At 39.4% G+C, this 14618-nt stretch overlaps 1 protein-coding gene across 4 annotated transcripts in view; it reads right to left on the bottom strand.

The window, feature by feature from the left end:
- Window positions 1-14618, bottom strand: part of LPAR1 (lysophosphatidic acid receptor 1) — a 122955-nt gene that overhangs the window by 46391 nt on the left and 61946 nt on the right. The window lies entirely within an intron of this gene.

Genomic DNA, 14618 nt, shown 5'->3' with positions numbered 1-14618 from the left:
AAGGATCCTCGGTCCCAACATTTCAAAGAGGTCACTATGGATCAAAGTTTCTTTGCCCAAAGCCAGCTTTTGCTGTTCAGCATTCCTGTGGGCAGCATGTCCTACCCCCATGGCTCCTTATCCCCAGAGCAGCTTCACCAACCAATCCATGATGTTCGAGAACTTTTTTATTTTGGGGAGGACATAAGAAATATGTTATCTAATGTAACACCCAAAGAGCAGCTGACACTCGGACGCTGCTTCACAAAAAGCGCAGTGTACTTAGATTGCACAGAGAATATTTTAAAAATGTGGAGTAATGAATAATGGATGATGTGCCTCCTTATTTTTCAAAATCGCCAACTAGAATATATTTGTTTGTTATTTTTACCTTACTTGAATCCAAAAAGGACTCGGGAAGTTTATAATAGAACAATATAGGTAGTCATTAAACTATTAAAACAAAATTAGAAAATAAAAGTAACAGAGAAACTAGAAAATTACACATCAAATCGAATAAATCGCTTTTTCTGAAGCTATAAGTTTGTTTGCAGCTCCTAGAATGAGAAAGTTTTTTAAAATATATTTTTATTGATTTTAGAGAGAGAGAAAGGGAGAGGGGGAGAGAGAAACATCAATCGGTTACCTCCAGCATACACCCTCCCTGGGGATCGAATCCACAACCTGGGTATATGCCCTGCCCAAGAATCAAACTGGGGACCTATTAGATGCATAGTATGATGTTCAACCAACTGAGCCACACAGGCCAGGGCAAAAATATTTCTTGAAGCCAGTTCACATCCTACCTTTTACTTTTTATTTTGTCTTTTTTTTTTTTATCCTCACCTGAGGACATTTTTGCATTTATCTTCAGATAGAGCAGGAGGGAGAGAGGAAGTGAGAGAGAGAGAGAAACATTGATGTGAGAGAGACACATTGAGTGGTTGCCATCCACGACCCCAACCAGGGCCAGGGACAAACTGCAATCGAGGTACGTGCCCTTAGCAGGAACAGAACCCGGGCCTCTCTGGTCCATGGGCCGATGCTCTAACCGCTGAGCCAAACTGGCCAGGGCTTACTTTTTATTTTGTATTGCATTTAATTAATTACTTAGCAAATGTGACACTATTTTTTAAAAAAAAAATTTAACTTTTCAATTACAGTTGATATTTTAATATTATATTAGTTTCAGGTGTGCAACATAATTAGCCATTGATTTAGACCAAATATTCTACTGAAGACCCACACGTTGCACATAAATGTTTACCAAACCCTGGAAGTCCCAAAACAGTATACACGCTTAGTAAATGGTTAGTCTTTTAACTTGTCCAGACATCTAACATCTCTTTCCTCATGTGGATTTTAATAACTTTTAGATCATGCTTTTACCATTACACATACCATGTTGTATAACTATTTATAGCTTAACTCGTCTGTTTCTTAGAGATCACAGTCCAGGGGAGGAGTGAAGACCAAGTCCTACACGTACTGGTACCTTAAATACCTTCCACAGAACCTCATTCACTTGAGATCTGAGAATGTGGCCTGTAGCGTCCCATTCCACCCAAATCTTGCCATTACTCTAGTAATTCATCTAATTTTCTTGTCTTTCAGTTTCTTGACCTCATCTCTGATGATCTTCTATGTCATTACAACATATCTGCCCACTCCCATGGTCACACCCTGGACTTCGTAACCACTCTGAACTGTTTCCTTTTGCAAATAATTAATTCATACACCCTAAACACTCACCACATTTTCCATTCTTCCAAATAATCTCATTTGATCTCCACTACATCAGTTCTTTGAAGTGCTCTAATTCATTAAGCAGCCTATTTATTTTCCAATGGATTACCTCCACTGTCTTCCCCTTTTTCTTTATCCAACTTAGATTACATGGTATATCATTTCAACATCTTTATTGCTAACACAGGAAGCCATTATCTTCCTGGAACTTTGAGGTCAGATGTCCTTGAGAATTCAAAATTTTTCTGGTTTTAAGACCAGTTACACAATACATAATTAATATATGATGTAACATACCCATCAAAATTTGGGACAGCACTCCATAATCATACACATTAATTTCTAAAGCAAAATATATGAACATATACACTAAAATTGATAAAGGTTATAAACAGCCCCACATTCATTCTTTAAGAGAAAGTTTGCCATTGAGTTATACAAAGATTTTCAGTTTTCAACCCTTTTGAATTTTGTCATTTCAGATAAGGAAGCAGAGACCTTTATCTTTTAATCTACTTGCCCCACTGCGGTTACATAACAATTTCTTAGAATAACATCAGTCTTGGGTGAATGCAATTGGTTGCTACTTCCACACCCACCAAGGCTTCTGAGAAGGGTTAGAGAAAATTATAATTTCTGGCAGATTGATTCTGGTAGAAACGCATGATGTCTAACCTCAACTGTAACTGCCAAGAGAAATCTGATTTTCTCCCTAATTATTACTTTATATCTTCTCTACAGTGACTATTTTACACTTTCTCTTTGAGCCCTACTGTTCTCTTTGAGCCCTGTCTTCCCTCACTCCATCAGCAGTTGCCAAAAGAGAAAACTAGAAATCATCAGATTAGAACTCCACCTTTCTCCCACTGAAAAGACAAAATGATCTATTCAAGAATCCATCCTTTCTTCCTTTTTCTGTTACAACAAAAAAAGATGCACCCTGCCATCCACATGTTCTGAATCCCATTCATTCCTATGGTTTCAAGAAACTTGCTCCATAAACTGCTTCCTTTCTCCTCCTTATATCTTTAGTTCCCTCCAATTCTTCTTTCTACTCTCCTGAATCTTTCCTCTCCACATTCAAGTTTAGTAACTGCCATCTTGGAAAAAAAAAAAAAGAAGAAAGAAAGTCCCATGTGATCTCAGGTTCACTTTCCAAGTATCTGCTCAAGCTGTCTACTATTTCATCCTCATGACCACCAGCGTTATTAATACACTGGCTTCCTAAGAGCTCTTCCACCCAACACCAATCTCCTCTTTGGTGACCTTTCTAAAAGACAAAGTTGACCAAGCTGTCCTCATATTGGAAATGCTTCAGTGGCTTACTACAATGCACTTAAGATAAAAATCTAAACTCTTCCACCACCCTATAGGCCTCCCCTGCCTCTCCAGACTCAACTCAAGCTATTAATTCGAACTCTCCAGTTCAGCTATATTTAATGTGCGGGGCTCTCCTAGACATCTGGTTCTCGGCCTCAGTAAGCACAATGGTTTTCTGCATCAGAATCACTCAAAGAATTTGTAAAACACAGTTTTCTGGCCACATCCTGAGAATTTCTGATTTATTCGATCTGAAGTGGGGTCCCAGGTGATGCTGATGGTGCTGGTCCAGGGACTGCACTTTGTATACTACTTGCCTAGAACAATCTTCCTCTAACTTCATCTTTTCCTCCTTCTATATGCATAAGTTGGAATGTTATTCTTTCGAGTCATTCTTCATAGACCTTCCCACATCTGGGCAAGGTGTTTTCTATCACAGTTCCCTGCATTCCTCCTATAAGAACACTTACCACACTGTATAATAATAGCTTAATTATCTATTGACATCTCTCCACATTAGGCTATACACCCTATGAGAGTGAAGAGTCTAGCTTTCTTCTTTATTGTTGCATAGCATCCAACTATTAGACACTTTAGATGCTAAATATATATTGATTACATTAATAAATTAAAGATAATTCCAAAAATGTTTATACTTTATAAGTTTTCTCTCTCCAAAGGATATACAAAAAAAAAAAGTATACATATAAATACAAAGTTCTGTTCTTTCCTTTAGCCCCTATAACCATTTACTTTCTCAGGGCAAAGACTTTTTTAATTTTTTTTTTTTTTGCATTTATTTTCAGATAGAGCGGGAGGGAGAGAGGGAGAGAGAGAGAGAGAAACATCGACATGAGAGAGACACATCAAGTGGCTGCCACCCATACGACCCAACCAAGGCGGGGAACAAACTGCAACCAGGGTCCGTGCCCTTAGCAGGAACCGAACCTGGGCCTCTCTGGTCCGTGGGACGATGCTCTAACTGCTGAGCCAAACCGGCCAGGGCAGGGCAAAGACTTTTTTAAATCAAACATGAAGCACGTAGTATTTCACAGCACTCCAACTTTTGAACACCAATTGCCAACAAAGTCAAGCAATGATATTTGTAGCTTCTTTGCTCTTCCCACATTTTAAAAAAATAACAACTATACAGTTAAGGATAACAAACCAAAGTATAAATTTTCTTTTTAGGTGACAATATACTAAAATGAATAAAACTGACAGATTTTCTCTACTGGCATCCCATACATTTACTCGGCAAATGGCATGTAACCCTGTCTTATGCCATTTCTCAGCTCTCAAACATTAAGCAGTGACACCATAAAAATCATACCATATCGAATGACACAATGTACATAATTTGTTGAACCTCTGTTTTATCATCTGTGAAATGAGGAAATTGGACCAAATGATACATAAGGTCTATTTCAGATTTAAAATTCTATACTAAGAATTCTGGATAAGCACTGTATATTTCATAAAACGCTCCAGCTAAATATCAAAACAGGAGAAAATACAGCAGAAATTTAAAACGGTAAGGGGAGAACATCCCTGAGAAACAGTCAGAGGAGTTTCAGCTAGATTTAGTTCGACAGGACTGAGCTGAAAGAATTAGGTCTCCTCTCCTATACCTACAAGAAGCAGCAGGTCTGCGAAACAGGTGAAGGCGACCCTGGCAGAAGCTCCAGTGGTGGTCGGAAGGGTAGTATGAGTGGGCTCTCTTACCTCTTCAGGACCTGATGGATTAAGGCAGAAACCCACATCAAACTCTGGGAGAACCTAATCAACTATTATTGGACCGTAAGTCATTAAGGTAGTCATGGCTATAATGATATAGCAAAAAGAAAAAACACAAAGTTATTATCTACAAGTCAGAGATCAGAAGTCCAAAATGGGTCTCACTAGGCCAAAAGGTGTTGGCTGGGCTGTGTTCCTTTCCGGAGACGCTCGAGAATTTTTCTCGCCTTTTCCAGCATCTAAAGACTGTCCACATTCCTTGGCGTAAGGCCCCCTCCTTCCTCAAAGCCAGCTGGCCAGTCAAACCCTTCACATACTGCATCATTCTAACACTGATTCTTCTTTGTTCCCCTCCCACATGAAAGGGCCCTTTTGATTATACTGAGGCATCCAGATAACCTAAGGTAACTTCCCCATCTCAAATCCTTAACCTAATCACATCTGAAAATTCCCTTCTGCTATGTAAGGTCACATATTCACCGGTTCTAGACATTAAACCTTCGGAAAGCTGTTGCTGTGCCCGACAAAGAGATGACAACAATTACTGAATGAAAGACAGCAATTTGGACAGTGAACGTATACAAATCCCAGAAAACTGAAAGGACAACTGGAACACATAGGTGAAACTCACCCACCCCTCAGAGAAGGTCAGAGATGACAAGAATAAAAGGAAAAGTCTAGGTATTCCAGGAACCTAAGGAAGACCAGGACAAAACTAAAAGGCTACAGCTTGAAACATAAGTGATTGCTTCAGAAGGAAGACCTCGTGGGGAAGGTGGAAGAGGGCGAAGGGGGTGAATAGTGATGGAAGGAGAACACACAGCACAATATGCAGATGAGGTATTATACAAGTGTACACTTGAAACCTGCTTAATTTCATTAACCAATGTCACCCCATAAATTCAATAAAAAAATTTTAAAGACCTCAGATTACCATTTTAATTTACACATATTACAAAAGAGTTCATTAAAAGCAACAAAAATTTAAATATAACTTGGTTAGGTTTTGGATTATCAAGAGTAAAGTAAAAATCCGAAAAGAATAACAAAAAATAGACAGAAAGCAAACAAATCAAATAGCTAGGGAAGGAGAGAGAACAGGATATCACCAAGCATGTGCTGCAGAATTGCAAAAGACAGAGGACAAGCCATCAAATTCTCCATTATATGGAGAAAATGTGTGTGATCCATAAATTCCAAAGCCAATGACTGTATACTGATGTTTCACGTGGGGACGATAAAGAATATGGTCCCAGTTTGTGAAAGCTTAGAAAGCAGATCATCTACATTTCCTTCCTAAGGAAAATACAAATGTAAGTAAGTCCTGAAAACAGTAAAAACTAAATAAAAATGTAGAATAAGAACACTGGCAGCAAGCATCACAAACCCACAAAACACGCCCTGGCCGGGTTTCTCAGTGGTTAGAGCATCAGCCTGCAGACCAATGAGTCATGGATTTGATTCCGGTCAAGGGTATGTATGTCAGTTGTGGTTCGTCCCTGGCCCTGGTCAGGTCTTGCAGGACACAACCAGTCAATGTGGCTCTATCACATCGATATTTCTCTCTGTCTCTCTCTCTCCGTCCCTCCCTCCCACTCCATTTGATAATAAGTAGAAAAATATCCTCAAGTGAGGAATTAAAAAAAAAAAAACACCACAAAACTCATGAGTCTATGTAATTGCTCTTCATATGGTTATTAAACAAAGCAAATATGGTTATTAAACAAAGCAAAAATAGTTCTTAAAAACATAATTAAAAATAATATTTTAATAATAATCTGGAATTAAAATCACTGTATCAATAAGAACTTGCAAATAAGGGAATAGAAGTAAGTAAATGTCTGTCAATACTCTTATTACTCAGGTAATAATCAAAATAAACTATTTAAATTGTAACAATAATTTTCAAAAATAAGTTTATGATGATTTAAAAACCACCAAATTGAATAATTAATACACTAAAGTAGGATGACTACTTTTCATATTCCTGGAGATAAAAAGAGTGAAAATTGGGAGAAAAGATGATGTATAGAATGACAATTTTGTAAAATTGACATAGGTAAGACTACAAATGATTTTCTTTTCTTCAGAAAAGTAATATTTATTGCAAGAAAGTTAGGGGAAAACAAATACATAGTCAGACAAAACTCAAGAAATACTTTTTTAAGTTTATTATTCTAGAATCCAAATCACTATAATTCAAAATTTCTCTGAAATTAGTTACAGAAATATGCCCTTCCCAAGGAACAAAGATGTAAATAAAATAGGGTTAACCCCAAATTAAACTGCTCAAAGCTAAACAGAGAAGTCCACATGCGTGCCCTTTTCACATCCACCAGTGACATCTCAGGATCGTGGGTCACCGGCTGCTCTACGGAACAGATGTTCCAGGTCTCAGAAACGTACCTCCCTCTACCACGTGATCTTCAAAGAAGTCCTAACAAACTGCCCAGCCCAAACTCAAAGAGGAGCACCCGGTGCCCATCCTCATCGTGCACTTCATTTGCTCACTGGCACATTCACAAGCATTTACGGAATGCCAGGTATGGGCACACCACTGCACCGCTCTGTGCCTTCAAGGGGTGCCAACAGGAGACACCTGAGCCGGGTGGTGGAGCCACTCACAGTCGCAATGTGTTCTTAATCTCCCGAGAGACAATTACACATTCGTTAGCAGAGTGCAAAGGGGGACACTTGGCACAGGCTCACAGGCCAGCAATTAAACCTATGTGACTTAGTGAGTACTTAGATAAGAATGTAAATATGTACTCTGCCGTCATGCTAAAAGAGAGATTTTAATCTGTGCTGGATAAAGGACTAGTAATAAGACATAAATCAAGCCTTCTGGGCTTCCCACTTCTGTGAAGGCACCACAGGGGAGCAGGTGAGGACTGCTCCCCGATTCGGATGCCCAGCAGCTCCTGGGGTCGTCCACAAGTCTCATAAGTGCTCGGAGCGTGGATTTTCTCGTTTACCAAGTGCGGTATGAATCCACTCCAAGGCTTCTTCAAATCACACCTTTCACACCTTTCTCTCCCGAGAAAGAGATTAGAAAAGAGACAGCAGAGAATTAAAGGCCATTGAGTCTCTATGAACAAGAAATAAAGTTCCCACATTTTTTATAGCCTCAAATTAGAAACAATTTAAAAAGTGGAAAGCCCTGGCCGGTTTGGCTCAGCGGTTAGAGCGTCGGCCTGCGGTCCGGAGAGACCCGGGTTCGGTTCCCGCTAAGGGCACGTACCTCAATTGCAGTTTGTCCCCGGCCCTGGTTGGTTGTGCGGGTGGCAGCCACTCGATGTGTCCCTTCACGTCGATGTTTCTCTCTCTCTCTCCCTTCCTCTCTCTCCCTCCCACTCTATCTGTACAAAAAATGGAAAAATATCCTCAGGTGAGGATAAAAAAAAAAAAAAAAGTGGAAAAATTTGCCACTAGAACTAGAAAATAGGCCACAAAACAAGGCTGATTCAAACTAGACATGTTTTAAAGCTAGAATCCGTAAAGTAGCTGAAGATTATGCAACTACTAGATTTTTAAGGTTTATCTGAAAAAGTACATAAAATTTTACTTCTTATAACAATGTACAGGGTGGGGCAAAAGTAGGTTTACAGTTGTTCGAATGGAAAAAGACACACAGGTTACAATTATTACAATAGCTTCATTAATTGTGTTTCACATACTCACAACTGTAAACCTAGTTTTGCCCCACCCTATACATCATTGAAAGAGTCTAACTCTAGAAAAATTTATGCATGTGCCAAAGAAGGCATGTGCAACTGTGTCCGTTGCCACTCTTATAATATCAAAATATTAGAAACAACATGCCCGGCCAGTGTGGCTCAGTGGTTGAGCATCACCCCATGCACCAAGAGGTCCCCGGTTCGATTCCCAGTTAGGACACATGCCCTAGTTGTGGGTCAAATCCCCAGTGGGGGGCATGCAGGAGGTGGCCAATCAATGTTCCCTCTCATCGATGTTTCTATCTCTTTCTCCCTCTCCCTTCCTCTTTCTCTAAAGTCAATAAAAAAAAAATTTTTTTTAAATATTAGAAGCAACATAAATATTCCTCAGTTGGAAAATGAAATTGGAATATAACCAGGAAGGTACACTATAAAGCAGTTCAAATGAACAGAGTAATGCTGAAAACAGCAGTTTGCATGAACATACATGCAGTATCTGCATGCAGTGTTTACAAATGTAAACATTACCCAGGAATGCTAAAAACTTGCAGAAACACATATATTGTTTATATTTTTCCCACATACATATATACCCACAAACACATTTGGGGAGATGATAAATATCAATTTATGGTCTAAGGGGGGTTAATAAAACTGGGAAATACAAGGGGCTCCGATTTCATTCATTTGTTTTCTTTATGAAAGCCCCAAATTTGGAAGCAATTACATCAAAACGTTAAAATTTTATAAAGCTAGGTAATAGATATACCATTGTATTATAGTACCCTTTACACTTTTCTGTATGCTTGACATTTCTTTTTTACACACATCTAATTTAATCTGGTTCTGTTGCCCATAAAAGTTGGAAGGGGAGGAATGAGAGGGAAGGAGAAGCGGCCAGAACTACTGCTGGACTTCACCAGCCCAAAGAAGGGTGAATGGATAAAACTAAAAGATGTGATGATGCTTCCCTTATAATGTCTATTTCTTGGGAGACAACACAGGGCATGGGAGATAACACTGTAGATTTATAGTGGCTGAAAGCTTAGGCCTTAGAATCAGTGAGACCTGGGTTCAAATTTCACTCATGTACTTTACTAATATGACTCCCAAAAATTATGCAACACTCCCCTCTCAGGAATTAGTCTCTCCATCTGCAAAATGGAGAGAAAAACATCCCCTTCTTTTTTATTATTATTTTTCTTTATTGATTTTAGAGAGAGAGGAAAGGAGAGGGAGAGAGAGATAGAAACATCGATGAGAGAGAACATCGATTGGCCGCCTCCTGCATGCCCCACGCTGGGGATCAGGCCCACAACCTGGGCATGTGCCCTGACCAGGAATCAAACTGGAGACCTATTGGTGCATGGGTCCATGCTCAACCACTGAGCCACACCAGCCAGGCAAAACATTACCTTCTTTTAAGGAATTCTGTAACATCTGTTCTGAAACTTTCAAATCATGTAACTCAGAGGGCTTGAGCTTTCATAAACCAAATATCATCTCCAAAATGCAGCCTTCTTGAACTCACAGATCAAGACAATATAATTACATAAGTCACCCTATGAAGAAAATGAAAAATTATTTTCCATAGCCCATTTTTTTCTCATAAGCTAATAGCAGATGTTTCCTTATTATTTTGGTCCAATTTTTTTCCCCCCAGCGATGTGTATGTGCTAAGTTGGTGTCCAAGCTCTTTACTTGTTCTACTGGTTACCTATCCCTACACAAATATCACTTGCCTTACTATTATGACTTTATAATACATTATGACATCTGGAAAAGCAGATTTTCCCACTTAGTTCTTCTTTCTCAAGATTATATTGGCTATTTTTTTTTAACATTTTTTTTCTTTTTGATTTTGAGAGAGAGAGGAAGGGAAAGAGAGAGAGAGTTAGAAACATCGATGAGAGAGAACACTGATGGGCCATCTCCTGTATGCCTCTAACTGGGGATTTGGCCCACACCTGGGAATGTGCCCTGACCGGGAACTGAACCAGGGACCTCTTGATGCATGGGTCGATGCTCAACCAGTGAACCACACCGGCCAGGCAATATTGGCTTTTTTGACCTTTTGCATTTTGATATAAATACTAGAATCAACTTGTAAGGTTTTAAATTTGGGGAGGTAATTTTTATTGTGATTATATTTAATCTATAGATGCATTTGCAGAGAACTGACATCAAATCAATAACCATAAAATCCATAAAGATGCTATCTATTTAAGTCTACTTTAATGTTTATTAATTAAGTTTTACAAATAATCTCAAAAAATTCTTACACTGGCCCTGGCCAGTTTAGCTCAACATTTAGAGTGTCGGCCTGTGGTCCAGAGAGACCCAGGTTCGGTTCCCACTAAGGGCGTGTACCTCAGTTGCAGTTTGTCCCCGGACCTGGTTGGTTGTGCGGGTGGCAGCCACTCAATGTGTCCCTTTCACATTGATGTTTCTCTCTCTCTCTCTTCCTCTCTCTCCCTCCCACTCTGTCTGAATAAAGAATGGAAAAATGTCCTTGGGTGAGGATAAAAAAAAAAGTTCTTATACCTATTTTATTATTAGGGTCATTCTAAAGTAGTTGATACTTTTAATGCACTTATATATAGATTTGGGGGGTAGTTTTTCCGTCTAAGTTGTTTATTATTGAAATATAATTGATATATAACATTGTATTAGTTTTAGGGATTCAGTTTTTTAAAAACTAGGATTGTATACCCATCTCTTTAAGTTTTAGTTGTATTCTACCAGCTATATGTATTGTACTCTTTTTTTCCTACAAACAGCTTGTGTGTGCTTTCTTTTCCCATAGCTAGCTTAGAGGAAAGCAATAAATACACAACCAAAAATGGGCAGCATTTAACATTTTAAATATTTAAAGTAATTTAATTTTAATAATTTTAAGGAAAAAATCATGCAAAACATTCACATAAGAACAAATGTTCCTGATACACAATTGGAGTGGAACATCATGGTGTAACTAAGACCATAATCCTCACGGATTCCCTGTTCCTGTAACTTTTCTTTGTCCTTTGTCATGGAGTTGAAGTCTCATCTGCAGGTTTAGTGTTGCCCCACCTTTCCAAACAAATCTTTTTTTTTATCCTCATCCAAAGATACTTTTTCCATTGATTTTTAGATAGAGTGGAAAGGAGGAAGAGAGAGAGAAACACCGATGTGAAAGAGACACATCAATTGTTGCCTCCCACGCACAACCCTGGCCAGGCCCAGGGATCGAACCTGCAACCTGGGTACTCGCTCTTGACCAGGAATTGAACCTGTGATCCTTCAGTCCAAGAGCCAAACCGCTGAGCCAAATTGGCCCGGGCTCCAAATTAATCTTGAGTCACACAGTAAACTGATGGGCAGCTGAGCCTCTCCATACTGGCATGTCTCACAAAGGTGGGATCTATGCCCAACTATGTCTGCTGAGTCCTAAATTCCCACTGGTCATCCACACACAATAAGCGTGCCCGAGGGAAGCCCTGAACACAGCCATAGGGCTGGGATTCTCCCTGAGCCCTCCCCTCCACTGTTTCTGCCAGGTTACTTCACTAACCTAATCAACCACAGTGCAGTTAATGCTAAACAGAGTTCTAGATATGCAAAGCCCTGAGAGTTGACCCACACCTAAAACCAGATGAATGTCTCTTCCTCCCAGACCTGAACTAGGGCTCTGAAACCTCCCTGAACCAGATGGTGGAGATTCATCCAAGTGCAAATATTTTGAAATCAGGCAGCTACCTAGGTCACCAACAGCCATACCCTGTCCCTCTTGCCGCAGGGCTGGCATTCTTGCTCTCAAACACGGTCTGAGTCTTTGACAGTTGATTTATGGCCAACCTTGTCTTTTAAGAACTAACCTGCTCCATGGCCTTTCTTAAACATTTCGTCTGATGTTTAAGAAAGAGCGGGTATCAACCACTAGCCCAGCGGTTCTCAACCTGTGGGTGGCGACCCCTTTGGGGGTTGAACGACCCCTTCACTGGGGTCATCTAAGACCATCAGAAAACACATATTTCCGACGGTCTTAGACTGCTCCTCTATCCGTCTCCAGGCGGGTCCGCCCACACACAACCCGAGGAACTGTATTAAAGGGTCCCGGCTTTAGGAAGGTTGAGAACCACTGTGCTAGCCCTTCTCTCCCGGCCTGAGCCTGCCTAGGATAATCATTTAAGAAATGGGATAAGTGTAACTTAAGGGCAGTTCTTTAAGTGACGCTAGGCAATCACCAAATGGCAGTGTCATCACAGAGCAAATGAAGGTTGATTTTTTTAAATGACAGAATATTACAGCAAGGTACAGTTCTCAGAAGACGTGAATCCCCGGGCTCTATTATTATGATCTCCTCAGCTGGTAAAAACAGCAGGGCGTTGTCCCACCTTAGTGTTTATTCCTGGAAAAGCTGCAAGAGAAATCCAAAGAAAAATAGCTGGAGAAGTTAGGAGCAGGGGAAGGAAAACAGGCAAATAGCACTATACAGGGCAGCAAGGGGGAGAAGGTCACATCCCTTTGAAGGATAAACAGGTAGCTCCATTAATCATTAAAGATGAACCAATCAGAAAGGATAGATTGGGAAGAAAGAGAAACAAAGGTGAAAGGTCTCTTTTATGGTTGACCCTAGGTATCCCGGTACAATTTTGTCTTATGAATAGAATACTCAAAATGTGCCCTCGGATTCTGAAATATGATACCCTCTCAAACTTGATCTGGAGTTATAAACACAGAAAAGGGCATAGATGAATTTAGATTGCAATATGAGAACAAATTTAACTTCTAATGGAAACATGGTTCAAGATGGAGTAAGTCAGAAATTTCAATGTTTATCTCCACATGCATTTATTCCTGGCAATACATTGGAGTTTTTTGTCAAGTGTTTATCTAACTTGGCTTTCCTTTGATGGATCTTCTGGCATAGTACAGAACACTGCATACACATGGACCATGTGAAGAAGTAACTGCTTTATCCCTGCAAAGAACTCCCAGAATAATTATGGGAGAAGGGAACAAACTAACTCACGTCAGGTATCTATTAAGACGCTGATACTGTACAGAGCACCTAACATATTTTGCCATTTAAACTTGTGACCACAGTGTGTATTATTCGAATTTTAAAGATTTTAAAAAATAAAGTTAAGCTCGGCCTGTGTGGCTCAGTGGACTGAACGTCATCCCATGGACTGACAGGTCCCGGTTCGATTCTTGGACAGGGCACATGCCCGGATTGCAGGCTCGATCCCCAGTGGGGGGCATGCAGGAGGCAGCCAATTGATGTTTCTCTCACATCGATGTTTCTATCTCTCTCTCCCTTTCTCTCTCTCTAAAAAAAAATCAATAAAACATATTAAAAAAAAAAAAAAAAAGCTAAAAGAGACAGTTATATTGAAAGATCCCCTATCTATGAGATTTGAATCTACATTTGAACCGAAATCCACTTGGATCTAAGCCCATGCATTCGCTTTTCTCAAGTTCATGGTAGGTGAGACCGGACCATACTATGTCTTCATTGTGTGGCACCAGAAACATACTTCATACGGCAGTTAATTGTTCACACTGTTTAGTCTAAAACAGAGCACTACCCACAGATCTGTGTCCCCTTACGTTAGAGACTCTGAATTCAGCAATGGCAACCGTTCCCTTACTTTGGAGTCTTCGGTGTACTTCTCGTTTTTTTATTCTTCAGTGTGAAATATTCTGGTTAATGTTTCAATCGACTTCCACTCTTCGAGAATAAAGGGGGAAACACTATTTAAACCTTAACAAAAATCACTGAACAATTTTAAGCAGAGGAGTAAACTAGCCTAATCAATGTTTTTAAAGGATGACACAACATACCAATTACAAAAACACTTTTAGAAAAACAACTGGGGAAATCTGAATATGAATGAGTATACAATGACATTAAAGAGCTTGTTTAAATTTTGTTAAATATAATAATAGCACTGTCATGGTTATGTAAGTAAATTATCTTTTAGAGAAGCACACTGATGTATAAAGGTTGAAATAAGATGATACAATGTCAAGAATTCACTTTAAAATATTTCATCTCCGTCAAATGGGAGAAAACAAATTAAATATGGCAAAATGTTATTAATTGTTGAATCTAGGTGATGGCTATATTGGGCTTCATTATACTATTCTTTTTATCTTTGTGAGTGTTTGAAA

This window comes from Molossus molossus, unplaced genomic scaffold, assembly GCF_014108415.1.
Source record: "Molossus molossus isolate mMolMol1 unplaced genomic scaffold, mMolMol1.p scaffold_m16_p_14, whole genome shotgun sequence".
NCBI lineage: Eukaryota > Metazoa > Chordata > Mammalia > Chiroptera > Molossidae > Molossus > Molossus molossus.
This window is presented reverse-complemented; position numbering and strand designations above follow the sequence as displayed.